Genomic DNA, 14,418 nt, shown 5'->3' with positions numbered 1-14,418 from the left:
TCTACTATGCCTAATACATAATCTCTGATTTCAGTGCTATCTGTCTACTAATACTATGTCTATATGTAAAGTCTGCCTTTATGTTTTTTGAAACAGGTATTGGTAATAAATGAAGAATTTATTCTGCAAAACTATGTAAATTTCCTATCTGCATTATTGTAATGACCCAATCAAGTTGGTGCTGTAATTCGTATGCTACTATATTTCTCTAATTTTTTTTCATTGTTATCTTCCATTTGTCACAATAGTGCATTCAGCAGCCTTTGCAACTTGCTAAAAAAAAATTCCTCAGTATTTTCCACCATAAATCCACAGGAGAGACATAACCCCATACAGCAGTTCACTTAGATCTGCTGGTTCTAATAGATATGAATATACTGTTTATTTGGTTATAGCAGAGCATATACTTAACAATATCATTTCTGAATTATCACCACCAATCTGTTCCTTCTTATTGTGCCTTGTGTTAAATCAACATGTGACCATCTAATTTAAAGGTGTCCATTCCTATCCATCTGTCTCATTTTTTCTCACAAGTATCCAACTGAATCCTCCTTTATCTTCTTGGACGGTTTTAAGTTTTTCCTTTGTCTAATTCCCACAATATTACAATTGTATCAGTATAAAAAGAAAATTAAAGCTTATTTTTTGAAGCTTCTAATCATAGAATCATAGAATTGGAAAGGACCTAAAGATCATCAACTGCAATCCCTTGCACTGTTCCAGCCCTATCAACTGATTACTCAACCTCTGAAAATCTCCAGGAGAAAAAACAACTACCATACTCCATGTAGATATTTAGTCCACTGACTGACAGCTCTTACTGCCAAGAAATGATACCTAAAATCTAATCTATATCTACATCCCTGTGGTTTCATCCCATTCATCCTAATCTTACCCCCTGGAGCAAGCAAAAATAAATCTTGCGTCTCTACAATGTGACAAACAAATATGGAGAAAGCTGCCATATTTCCCTCTCAATCTTCTCTTCTGCAAGCTAAACATCTAAGTCTACTAAACATAGGGTTTGGTTCCCAATCCTTTCACTATGTTGGTAGACCTCTGGACTTGCAGTAAATTATTCTTTTTTAAATTGAAACATACATAACAACACTATTTCAAGTGAAGCCTGATCAAGGAAGATTAGAGCAAGATAATTACACTATACCCCTCTTAATGCTCTTTAAGATGTTTTTTGACTTCTTTAAAACTGTATTACACTCTTAGATCATATTCCTCTACAAAAGTAGTTGTGATTCGTGACTTGTGACCAAAGCACACAAGCCACTCTTTGTTGCATCCCCTAAAATTCTAACTCACAAGGGACACAAGCCATTCTTTATTGCACCCTGAAATTTCATCTCACACCATTTGGGGGTGTGGATACCTCAGGTTGGGTACCTCTGCAGCACAAGTTTTTTTCATATGATTATCATGATTTTGAAATTTATGCTTAGTAGTGCTGTGCAAAGCATTTAAACAAAAAACCTCTCTTTGAAGTGTTAAAATAACTACATCCTTCCCAACATGTATTTGAAAGCTGTCATTGATTGTGCAAATGGCTCTCGTGTCAACAAGCAAAACTTTGCAACCTAGACATTGGGAAAAATAGTGCACAGAAAAAGGAAGATGCAAGATAATGCACAAACTACTGATGATATTAAGTTAATTTGTCAAAATAAATTTAAATTTATTGTGGCCTCTGTCCAGTCCCCTATAAGAATTCTAGCTCTGACCAATGCAAAGATGAACAGAGAAACTAGCTTCCACTTTCTGTACATCTTTTTAAAGTCATCACATTGTTAATGTAAGTGTATAGAACTAAAACCTTCCTGCCAAAATAAAATGATTTGGGAGGGGGGAGGAGTAGAGATGATAACACCTATCTTCAAAGCCCCCAAATTAATACATTTTAATAATTTAATAATTATTGCAGAAATGTAATCATCAGTTATGCCCTCTCATTCACCTTTTCCCCTATTTTACTAAGCCTGCTACTCAGTAAAAAAAAAAAATCCTGAACCACAAATCTGGAAAATGTGTACAACTCTGCCATCATGTGGTGGTACCAAACAATAGAACAGTTGGTAGATAAAGCTTACAATCTTATTTTACTGAGCACATTTTTTTTGTTTATATTTCTAGCAGTGCACTGTCCCAATGCTGTTTTTAATAAGGTCGGTGGCGCCTCTTAGCATCCCATCTTCATTCAGCAAAAATAAATAAATATTAAGGTAGCAATTTTAATAAAGCCAGATTTATTTCTATAACAACATTAAAATTATAATTGAAAATATTTTAAAATATGGTAGAATAAATAAACTTTCAACTCAGCTAGCACTAACTAGTTAACAATATATAGACAGGATCAAAATGTGAACCAAGAATTGCCTAATTCTTTGGTGGAAAAAGCAAGACCAAATATTCATTAAATGATAAGAAAGTTGGGAGAAATTAATGTTAATAGTCATGGTTATAAAAGGAATATCCATGTTGATAGAAGGCAATGTAGATGATAGATAGATAGATAGATAGATAGATAGATAGATAGATAGATAGATAGATAGATGATAGATAGATAGATAGATAGATAGATAGATAGATAGATAGATAGATAGATAGATAGATAGATTAGACAGACAGACAGACAGACAGACAACCTTTATTGTCATTTTACTGTGGGCACATTGGCACACATTAAAAATGAAATTTTGTTGTTTGGTCTCAAAAGTGTCCACATACAGAACACATTTAAACATGCTATATACATCTTATGTATAAACCTTCACAATTACATATAAATAACAAATATTAATCACTCTCCATCTTGAATACATAGTGGAAAGAGGAAGCTTTAGAGTTCACAAGGTTAATACTGTAAGGAACAAAACTGTGACTGAATCTGGATGTTGTGCTTTGGATACCTTGAAGCCTCCACCCAGAAGGTAGCAAGGAAAACAGGTCGTGAAGAGGATGTGTAGTGTCCCAGAAAATCATGCAGACCCTGCTCAAGCAGTGCTTATGTACTATGTCCTTGATGGAAGGGAGGGAACTGCCAGTCATCTTTTCTGCCATCCTCACCCCTTCTGCACCACTTTCCTGTTTTAAGCAGTGATGCTTCCAAACCAGACTGTAATGCTGTATGACAGGATGCTCTCGATCGTTCCTCTGTAGAAAGTGGTCAGGACAGGGAAAGAAGTGGCTTCATTCCAGAATGCAATAAAGATTGTTATTGCCAACTGCTTGGATAGCTTCCACAAGATTTGAACATAGAAGCCCACAGTATAATTGTGCAGTATAGGAGGAAGGTTTCCTTCCCATTAACAATACATCTCCCCTATGTGCTTGTCAGCTGTAAGTGGAATTCCTTTTAAATTAATCATAAAGAAAAGCCTTTATCAAGTTTTCTCGAGAGAATGTGGAAAACAGAATTGAGAAAGTGATGCTGGGGAACTACCTTAAGTCTTCTGGAAAATCCCCTTTTGAGTATAAAAGATACCCACCCATTTGTGAGCAACTGTTCAAGCCAGTTCACTGAAAGAATTGTCGTATATGTAGATTAGATTCTATAAGTTGAAGGATCTTAATGGAAGCAAAAGGAGGAAAAAGATGAAACATGCCTTGCGATATTATGACTCAAACTCAAACTCCAGTTCTGACATACAGTATTTACATGTAACATTTCAGTCCAAATGTAAGAGGGTGGAGTTTGTGTTAGGATATCATATTTCAGTATTTGAACATCCTAGTGGTTAGGAATGTATGACAATGGATGCTGGAACCTCTATCATTTGCCCATTGTATCTGCATTTCTGATTAGCATTTGGGATTTGTCTCTTAGTTTGAATTTCCATAGCATACTAATCTATGGAAAGTTGAATTAATTCCATTAATTACATATGCACAACATATGGAACCATAAATTAATCCCACTATCTGAGTTTCCTTGCCTGTACATTGAGACACAAACTAGCCAAGGTAGGTTTTATCCTAAATAAATTCTATAAATCCACCTTTTGATTTTGTCTCAAACTCTAATCAGAGTTTAAAATTTTAAAATTGTTGTGAAAAACAAATGAAGAGAAAGTGCATTGTAATCAAAGTTCATTTGTTACCTTCAATCCATTTTGCATTAGATGGCCAGTTCATAGTTTCTATTTTTTTTTTCTTCCCTGGAATAAAAAAAAAGATTTTTGGTTGATGTTAGAACCACTGCAAATGAATTGAGGAAATCCTGATTTATGTCATCTAACCCTTGATGAAAAAGAATCAGAAGCAGCAGGGAGGCAGCAGCCAAGGTGGCCCCAATTTGTCAATACAAGAGTCTCTTAGTGGTCAATTCCCCCTATAAAGTTTTGAATGACTTGTGGAGCCATAAATTAGGCAAGTAATCCTATCATTAAAGATGGGCAAAGGTTCAAAGATACTTATGCCAAATAAATAAGCAAATCATACAGCTTAGTATGTAACTTTTTGAAAGCTAATTTCTAAGCTTGCAGCAGGCCAGGGAACCAACTTCCAAACAGGACTTGAATCACTGCTGTCATATAATTTAAGAAAATTATAGATGTTGCTTTTTAATGGAATAGCACTGCAGTTTTATGAGTTGTCAAATGAAGGGTAAATTAAAATCATTATACTCAATAGCAAAAACTAATGAACAACTTTAAAATATAAACAACCAATTAAAAGTCTTCTAAACATTCAGCTCTCCAAGCCAGTTAAAAAACTAACTAAACTGGGTACTTCAGTTCTTACTTGGTATTTGTATGTGTTAATGGGTGATATTGCAACAAACAAAAAGTCTTTTTAAATGTATTTTAAATAAATGAAGTTCAGTTGGAAATTACCTTGTAAGAGGAGGTATCAGGGCAAAGTTTCGATGAAATCTCATCCGTCATCCTCAGGCTGGTGGCTTCAGCTTCGTTCTTCTGGGAGAAGTGTGTGGTAGTGGCTGTTTTTTCTTCTTTTTTAAACTGGCAGAGGGGGTGTGGTCTGTGGTTGGAGGTGTGCTCTGATTGGGTGGGGGGTTAGCTGTGTTCTGATTGGGTGGGAGTGTGTTTTGAATGGGGGCTGTGTTCTGATTGGGTGGGGATGTGTTTTGAGTGGATGGGCTGGTCTCAGCTGCCAGCCTTAGACCTGAACTGGTGAGTTGTGCTGGTTTTGTTCGGCTCCGTGTTTGTGGTGGTGCCATGTTTTTATAGGGTGTGTCAGTTTGCTTATTGTGTGGTTTGGAGGGGTTTAAAGTGGCTGATGTTGCAGCTGTAGTTAGGTTTCTGTTTTGTGGTTGTGTGTCATTATCGTGGGTTCGGATTTGCTTTTTGAATGGTTGTGTGGTGGTGATGTCATGTGATGTTATCATGAGTTTGGGTCTGGTATCATTCTTGGTGGTTGGGACTCGTCTGTCAATCAAGGCGGGTTTCCAAATGGCTGGTAGGCGAGAGGTATCATCTCGTTTGTTCATGCTGTGGGGGCATTTTTCTATCTCGATGGCTTCTCTGATAATTCTGTTGTTAAAATATTTTATCAAGCCAGCCTGTTCTTCATTCCCAGAAGAACGAAGCTGAAGCCACCAGCCTGAGGATGACGGATGAGATTTCGTCGAAACGTTGATATATATATATATGTTAAATGCTTGTTAACTATTTAGATTACCTTGCTAGGCCCCAAACATGGGACAAATCTTTATTTCCTGTTTCAGCCTAACCGAAGGCCATCGACAGGCAGTAGTCACAACAGTGACAGCTCATATTTGTGTAAAAAAATTTTTTTTAGATTGCTAACAAAGAATTAAAGGGAGACTGATATGCATTTCAAACTTATTTGTTTTCATCAGTCAGCCATACCCTTCTGAGATTCGAACCTGGGCTGATTGCACATTAGGCAGTTATTTTAACTTCTAGGCCACAAGCTCTATCTCACTTTGTTAGCTGAGAAGCAAGGGAGATATGTGTTAAATGCTTGTTAACTATTTAGATTACTAGAGGTTAAAATAACTGCCTAATGTGCAATCAGCCCATGTTCGAATCTCAGAAGGGTATGGCTGACTGATGAAAACAAATAAGTTTGAAATGCATATCAGTCTCCCTTTAATTCTTTGTTAGCAATCTAAAAAATTTACACACACACACATATGTGTGTGTGTGTGTGTGTGTGTGTACTGATTGTGAAATATACATTTATTGTAATCTTAGATTTTTTAAAAATATAAATGTATAGTTTTGGTGCAAATTAGGATAAAGGTTGGAAAATTTAAAAGAAATCACGATTGAATGTAGTATTACAAGAAGGACTAGGAGTAACATGATAACAATGTTCCAATATCTAAGAGGCTGTCACAAAGAAGAGGGAGCCAACCTATTCTCCAAAATACCTGAAGGCAGGATAAGAAGCAATAGATGGAACCCAAGCAAGGAGAGAACCAATCTAAAATAAGGAGAAATTTCCAGAAGAACAATTAAGCAGTGGAACAGCGTGCCTTAAAAATTTGTGGGTGCTCCATCACTGGAAGTTTTCAAGAAGAGATTGGATAAACAGAAGTCTGAAAAGGTATAGGCTCTCCTTGTTGAGCAGGGGTTGGACTAGAAGATCTTTAAAGTCCCTTTGAGTTGTGTTACACTGTTATTCTGATTCTTTTTTGTCTCTTCAGCTAAATATTTTTGTCCTGACTAAAAACTTTTCTTGTTATAAAATTACAAAGCAGAAATCAAATATGGAACATATTAAAACAAAACACACTAAAACATTATTAAAATAATTCAAACTGAGTATGAAAAGTGAAAGTAAACAAATGTTCAGAGTCTAACTTAATACTGAGTTTCTTTTATAAGTGGGAAAGGCTCTTCATAGCAGAATATAGAATCCAATGTAAAGCTTGAATTAACAGCTCCAGATGTTAGAATAGAAATAGAAGAAATAATGTATCAAAGAAAACAAAAACAAACATATTCCAATCCAATTTTATCTGAACAATTACCTCAAAATTCTGAAGGCAGGAATGAAGTTGTGATGATGCACAGGAGACTATTTGAATGACTATTTAGCCTGCCTTGCACACAGTCAGTGGGATTCAAATATGTGAACAACCAGTTCTCTGTGTGGATGCTGCTTCCAGAAATCCATTCTGGGTCTGGGCAACAAAAAATTAGCTACTGGTTCTGCTGAACTGGTGCGAATCGGCTAAATCCTACCACTGCACACAGTGCTATAGAGAAAATTGTTCCATATCTAGTCACTATCTAAATCCAATTCATTTGGCTCCTGCATATAGAATGGGAGTTGAATATTTTGTTCTCAGCTGCAAAATATAATGGATAGAGAAGAACTGCTGAAAATTGCCTTAACAGTCCTAGCATTTTTTCAGTACTCCTGTCAATGGCTTTTCCACAATGAGGAGATATCTTTAAAAACGGAAAGCATCTAATCTAGGTGTACAAGCATTAAGATCGATTATTGTGGGATTCGTTGTCTAGTTTAAAATAAAGAATCATCAGCCAAAACTTCCAAGAGAAAACAATGCTATTTTATTTTTACTACTTTCAAAGAGGGTGTATCACATACTGGCAAGTACAGTGGACATACCTTAAATCATCAGTATACTTTCTTTATATTCCCTATCAATGTTGCAGATTGTGGGATACAGAGGCATGGTAAGAGTTTTAAAAAGTCAAGATGGCAACCAAGACAGTGCAATGGAAGCCACCTTTTCCTCATTGGCTGAGTGCTGAGGCAATCACAACCTATCTGAGGTGCCATTATTCCCCATCCGATTAAATCTCCCATTCCTCAAATTCTATCGCCGCCTCTTATTTACAAATTACCTTTTATAGCTATTAGTTCCTGTGGGCTGTCTCTGACTCAACCATCATGCCAACTAATTCTGGTTAAAATTAGCTTTGAGTATAGCAGTGGCTTCTGATCCTTGCTCCTAAGTTCAGTTTCCATGCTTATACAGAATTCTTGAGGTTAGAAAAATATACTATGTATTCTTCCAAAGATTAGCATGCCCTTCTACAGTTTCTGTAAAAACAATACATTCTTTTCCCCACATTATAGATTTGAAATAAGACTATAGAGCATGGGTGTCAAACTCATCACATCATGTAACATGTCACGATGTATTGCAAGTTTTTTTGCATTGCCAGAGGTGGGGTGGGCGCAGCCTCCGTATGATACAACCGGCTTGCAGGCTGGCAGTTTGAAACCCCTGCTATAGAGGATAGAATAACATTTGATTTTGTAAACTAATAAAATTATTATGAACTAGTTGTCTCTCTATACTAGCTTTCCTCTAGTCTGGTTAATGGAAAATGTATTTTAATATATCTAATGAATAACAGATTGAGACAGGCAACTTGTTTTTTGCAGGACTGTGAACACCACAATATTTTGTTGCTAATATTTAATTGATGCAGCCCTTGGATTAAAAATGAACATTTTAAAAAATGGGTGCCTTCTTCCTGAAGCCATAAAAAAAATCTGTTTCCCTAAGCAAATGTAAAAACTGTAATATACCTCCAAGTACTTCATTAGAAAAATAAATGATGCTGCTATCACTAGCCTCAATTAGGCAACAGAGTTGGTTGCTACACAAAATGCTTTGCCTAAGCCTCTCTAGAGGAAAAGGCTGAAGAGAAAAAACAAAACAAAGCTCTACATATTTCTGCTAGAGAATATGCACTATTGTCTTCAGTCTTGTTTAAGATAGGGATGGCCCAAGACATTTTGCTGTCTTAAAGAATAAAATGGTCCCCTCTGTTAATTCCACATAAACTTAATTGACAGATGAGAGTTCTGGTAATCAGGAAGGTCCTCTATCATGCTGAAGAGAATGGGCTAATTTAGGAACTATAAGGCAGGTTGTGGGATACAGAGACATGGGAAGAGTTTTAAAAAGTCAAGATGGCAACCAAGATAGTGCAATGGAAGCCATTTTGATTTTGTTGGCCTTTTCTAGATGCCCCTGGTATTATAATACATACCAGGGGCTCTTTCCCTCCCTCACCCATGTCCCCATTCTTCATAACAAGATGAGATAAATTCAGAAAGAATTATAAATGCATTTATTTCTTAATATAGTTATTTCATAACTCAGAACAGGTCTGAAAATCTATAAATACTACTATGCCAGGATAACTCCCTAATCATTAGCAAATCTAAATCGAAAATAATGGTGTTTGGAAGAAACCATCAGAGACATAAGTGGCAATTAGATGGTGAACCAATTGAGCAGGTTAATACCTTTGTATATTTGGGAGTAACTTTTTCCAAGACTGGATCTTGGGCCTTCCATCATCAACGAAGTACATTTAGAGCAAAAGCCCATTTGAATTTATTGCTCAAACTAAAGAACCATAGTTACCCAGGGTCCCTAGCTCCATTACTCAAGGTTTATAAGGCTAAGGTTACGACAATGCTCTTGTATGGAGCAGAAATTTGGGGTCTTTACTCAACCACAGTTTTAGAACAAACACAGTCCCAGCATCTGAGATGTATTTTGGGTGTAGATCCAAGAACATCTGCTGCAGCAGTTAGAGCTGAATAGGGAATTCATACAATTCAGGCATTATCTAAAATTAGAGCTTATAACTACTGGTGCAAAGTTAATGAAATGGAGACTGATAGACTCCCCAAATTATGCCTACTAGAGCAAACAAAACTACAATCACAAATCTCCTGGATCACCAAACTAACAAATTTTGTAAGAAGCTGTGGCCTTCCTGTTTCTTGCGTAACAGGAGAACAATCTAAAAAAAGAGTTGCCCAAAGAATTAAGGATAAAGAAGCACAAACTGATATAGCTATCCTTAGTAAGGTGGGTAACTTGAAATGGCTGAGTAAATACAAATGTACTTTTCAAGTGGACAGTCATTTGAAGTTACAACTCCCAAAACATCTTAGGGAGATATTTACAAGAGCGAGATTCGAACAGCTTGACACAATGGTCAGATATGGGAGATTTCATGCTATACCGTACAACGAGCGTCTTTGAATTTGCGGAGTGGCAGAGGTAGAGGACCTGGCTCACATCCTATTTGACTGTTGTCTGTATAAGAGGGTGAGAGATAGGTATCTTGGTCTATATATCAAACGAATGACCCATTGGGATCCCCATATCAAAATAACTTATCTTATGTCCGGTCAGAACTTGAAAATAGCATTTAACGTAGCATAGTATTTAAACAAAATGATCCGGTTAAGATCTGCATACGAGACTTCCGGTGGCAACGCGGCGCCGGAGACAGCCTTTTCGGGCTGCCCGCTGCTCAGCTGTGTTGTTTTCACCCGAAACAGCGCCGATCAGCTGTTCGGGTGGATTGGAAGCCCCCTCCTCGGGAGAAGAGGAGGGGGTGAGGCCCCAGGTAGGGGTTGAGTTCTCCGGTGCCGCCTGAGCTTAAAGCTTGGGCGGCTGAAGGATTGAACTCCCCCGTAGCCTGGGTTGCTCCCAGCTGTTCAGCGTCTCTGCTCCGGGATTTTTGGAGCGGAGCCAGGCGTTTGCGACCACCCCTGCCAGAAGGAAAGACTATGGAATAAAAGGAGCAGGCAGAGCGGTACAGGAGGATAAGGTGAAGAGGACTTTTATTTTTACTCTCTAGCTTAATGGACTTTTTAAACCTAAAGTGAAAGTGCGCAACAAGTGAAAGTAAAAAGATGGCGGCTAAACCTCCCTCAAAAACTCTTCGGAGTGCTGGAACTTCCCCAGTGCAACAGACATCGCTGCAAGCTTTCCTTCCTCCTGCTGCATTGACATCGAAGGATTTACAAGATGCTCTTGAAAAACAAGCCCAGGTAATTTTAGAATCACTGGGTGATAAATTGGCAAAGGTGGAGGAGAAATTGGAGAAACTGGAGGAGAGGATGGAAGAGAGGATGGAAGAGAAGTTCAGTGTGATGAGGGTAGACATTTTGTCTACAGTGCATAGTGTGGCTGAATGTGTGCAAGATCTGGACGAAAAAGTGGAAGACCTGACTCAAAAGAATGCCATATTAGAAGTAAAGGTATTGGAGAATGAAGATTTAAGAGACAAAATGGACAGAGCTGAGTCTTGTTCAATATCATCAGATGCAGTATGCTGTTAGAATCAGAGGCTTAAAAGAAAATATTAAAGAAGACCTAAAGCAGCTGATTTCTGAGGCTCTGGAAGCAGTATTGGGTCAGCCAGCATCTGAAATAAAGGGATGCATGGATAAAGTGTTTCATGTAAATTCATGGGTTGCTAGACAGAGAAAGCTACCTAGAGATGTGGTGGTTTATTTTGCAAAGAGGGAAACTAGAGATGAAGTTATTCAAGCTGCCTATGATACTAAAGTTGTGATTGCTGACCAAGAAGTTTTGGTTTTAAAAGAAATTCCTCCAAAGATTTTAAGGAGAAGGAAGGACTTTGCATTTCTTGTGCAGGAACTCAAACAACGTGATATAAGGTTCAGATGGGAGATTCCAGTTGGATTGGTGGCGATGCATGAAGGCAAAAGGTACTGTCTGGTTACTGTGACACAGGCGCGTGATTTCTACAATAATGTTTTAAAAGCAACCCCACTATCACTTCTGGAAGCTGCAAAGGGATCTGGAGAAGGAAAACCTCAAGAGGCTGAAGCTGGACAGACAGAGGAGAATGGTGCTGGAGGGGATCAAGCTATAACTTCCTTGGCTGATCCTGGAGAGCAGAGGGTGACGCGTGCCGCTTTAAAACGAGCAAAAAAAATAAAAGAACAAGATCAGCAGAAGTTTATGGAACTTTCAAAACGTACTTACAGCGAAGCAGTGGGAGGAGCGCGGCACAAAGGAGATAGTGGGCCTATTAAAGATGTGCTCCAACAGCTTTGGGATGACATGCATGGCGACTAAATTTTTAACTTGGAACGTTAATGGACTAAATTCACTTTTTTTTCTGACAGACATCAATCTTTTTCCAGGATCGATTTTATTTTGCTGACTAATGACTTTTTTTCTAGGATTAAGAAGGTAAAGATATGTGCAAGAACTATTTCTGATCACAGCCCAGTTTGGCTAGAGATTAATAAGGAGAATAGAGACAGGCGCTCGTGGCGCGTAAATGAGAATTTGTTTAGAAATCAGAGAAATGTGGAAGAATGTAAACAGCGGATGAAGGATTTTTTTGAAATTAATATGAATAAGGATACTTCTATGGACATGGTTTGGGATGCTAGCAAGGCCTATATGAGAGGGGTGTTGATATATATGAATAATAAACACAGACGTACTTTGGAAGCCAGGAGGAAAGAATTGGAGAATGAAATTAAGGAAAAAGAAAAGGCTTTGATTTTGAACCCAGCGGATGTGAAGACTAAGGAGGTTATTAAGCTATTAAGAGGACAATTTGATAAATTAATGGCTGACCAAGTGGCAACCAATCTGCGGTTTGCCAGGCATAACACCTTTTGCAATGCTAATAAGCCAGGTAGATGGCTAGCTTATAGACTGAGGAAAAAGCAAAGGGCTTCTAATATAGATAAAATTGAGCATAAGGGAAGAGTTGTGTTTCAACAGGATCTTATTAAGCAAGCTTTTGTGGATTTTTATTCTAAATTATATGCTAAGGAGAAGATTAATGAAAAAGACATTGATGTATATTTGGAGAATGCTAGCATCCCGGTTCTTACGCAAGCACAAAAAGACGGGATTAACCAATTGATAACAGAAGAAGAAATTCTTATAGCAATTAAGGAATTGAAGGTGGACAAAGCGCCAGGTACGGATGGTTTGACTGCGGCTTATTATAAAAATTTACAATTAGAGATGATAAAACCGTTAAAGGAACTGTTCCAGAAAATTCAGAAGGGGGGAAAGGTGCCTCCGTCTTGGAAAACTGCTTTTATTTCTTTGATTCCGAAGGAAGACCAAGATGCTACTCAAGTTAAAAATTACAGACCGATATCACTTTTAAATACAGACTATAAGATATTTGCTAAGGTGTTGGCTAATAGACTGATGAGGGTTCTGCAACAGGCGATTCATGGGGACCAAACGGGGTTTATTAGTGGTAGGCAAATGAAAAATAATGTGAGGCATATAGTTGATGTGTTAGAGTTTTTGGAGAGGAACAACCAGATCCCTGCGGCGCTAATCTTTTTAGATGCTGAAAAAGCTTTTGATCAATTGAATTGGCAATTTTTGATGAAAGTTCTAGATAAAATGAATTTTGGGGGAAAAATTTTGCAACCGATTAGGGCATTATATCAAAAACAAACTGCCCGAATTATAGTTAATAATAGCCTGACAGAAGTATGTAAGTATGTACAGAATGCAGCCGCGAGAGTTGTGTTGGGAGTCTCCCGATACTCCCACGTTACACCGCTGCTCCGTGAGCTGCATTGGTTGCCGGTTGTCTTCCGGGTGAGATTCAAGGTACTGGTAACGGTGTTCAAAGCCCTCCATGGCATGGGGCCGGAGTACCTTAGGGAACATCTGCTGCCGGCATCAAGCTCCCTGCGCCCTGTGCGTTCCCACAGAGAGGGCCTCCTCAGGGTGCCACCGATCAGAGAATGTCGATTGGTGGCCCCCAGGGGGAGATCCTTCTCTGTGGGCGCTCCGGAGCTGTGGAACCAGCTACCGGTAGAGCTCCGGATGGCGCCCGATCTTCGCTCCTTTCGTCGCGATCTCAAGACCTTTTTGTTTGTACAAGCCGGCCTAGCCTGATGGGGATTGGTGGGGTTTTTTATTTTTGGTGGTTTAGTTTTTAACTTGGTGTTTTAGAATTCTATTTTAACTGTTTTAATATGGGCAACTATTTAATCTCTTTTTAACGTTTGTATTTAGTATTTTATTCTGCCCTGTGAACCGCCCTGAGTCCTCAGGGAGAAGGGCGGTATACAAATATTATTAAATTAAATTAAATTAAATTAAATTAATATTGAGAAGGGCACAAGGCAAGGGTGTCCGTTATCGCCCTTGTTATTTGTGTTAACATTGGAGATATTATTGGTTAAAATACGGAATTCGGAAAAAATTAAGGGTATACAAATTAGAGATCAGGATTATAGATTGAGAGTGTTCGCAGATGATCTGGTTGTTACAGTGACCCAGCCGGAGAACTCTGTTGTGGACCTGATGGAGATAATAATACAATACGGGAAGGTTTCTGGATTTAAAGTTAATATACAAAAAACTAAAATTCTGGCCAAAAATATGACAGCTTCGCAAAAGGCTCTCTTAGAAGGATTAACTGGATTTGAGATTGTTAAAAGGGTCAAATATTTGGGGGTGCTTCTGTCGCCCTCTAATACAAAGTTATATAAAAACAACTATGAAAAATTATGGGGGAAAATCCAAAAAGAAATGGAGAGTTGGGAAAAATTGCAATTGTCTTTGTTGGGGCGAATCGCAGCAGTGAAAATGAATGTCCTGCCTAAATTTTTATTCTTATTTCAAATGATACCGGTTCTTAAGAAAGATTCTAA

Source organism: Vipera ursinii, assembly GCF_947247035.1.
Source record: "Vipera ursinii genome assembly, chromosome: Z".
Classification (NCBI taxonomy): domain Eukaryota; kingdom Metazoa; phylum Chordata; class Lepidosauria; order Squamata; family Viperidae; genus Vipera; species Vipera ursinii.
Note: the sequence above shows the minus strand (reverse complement) of the source record.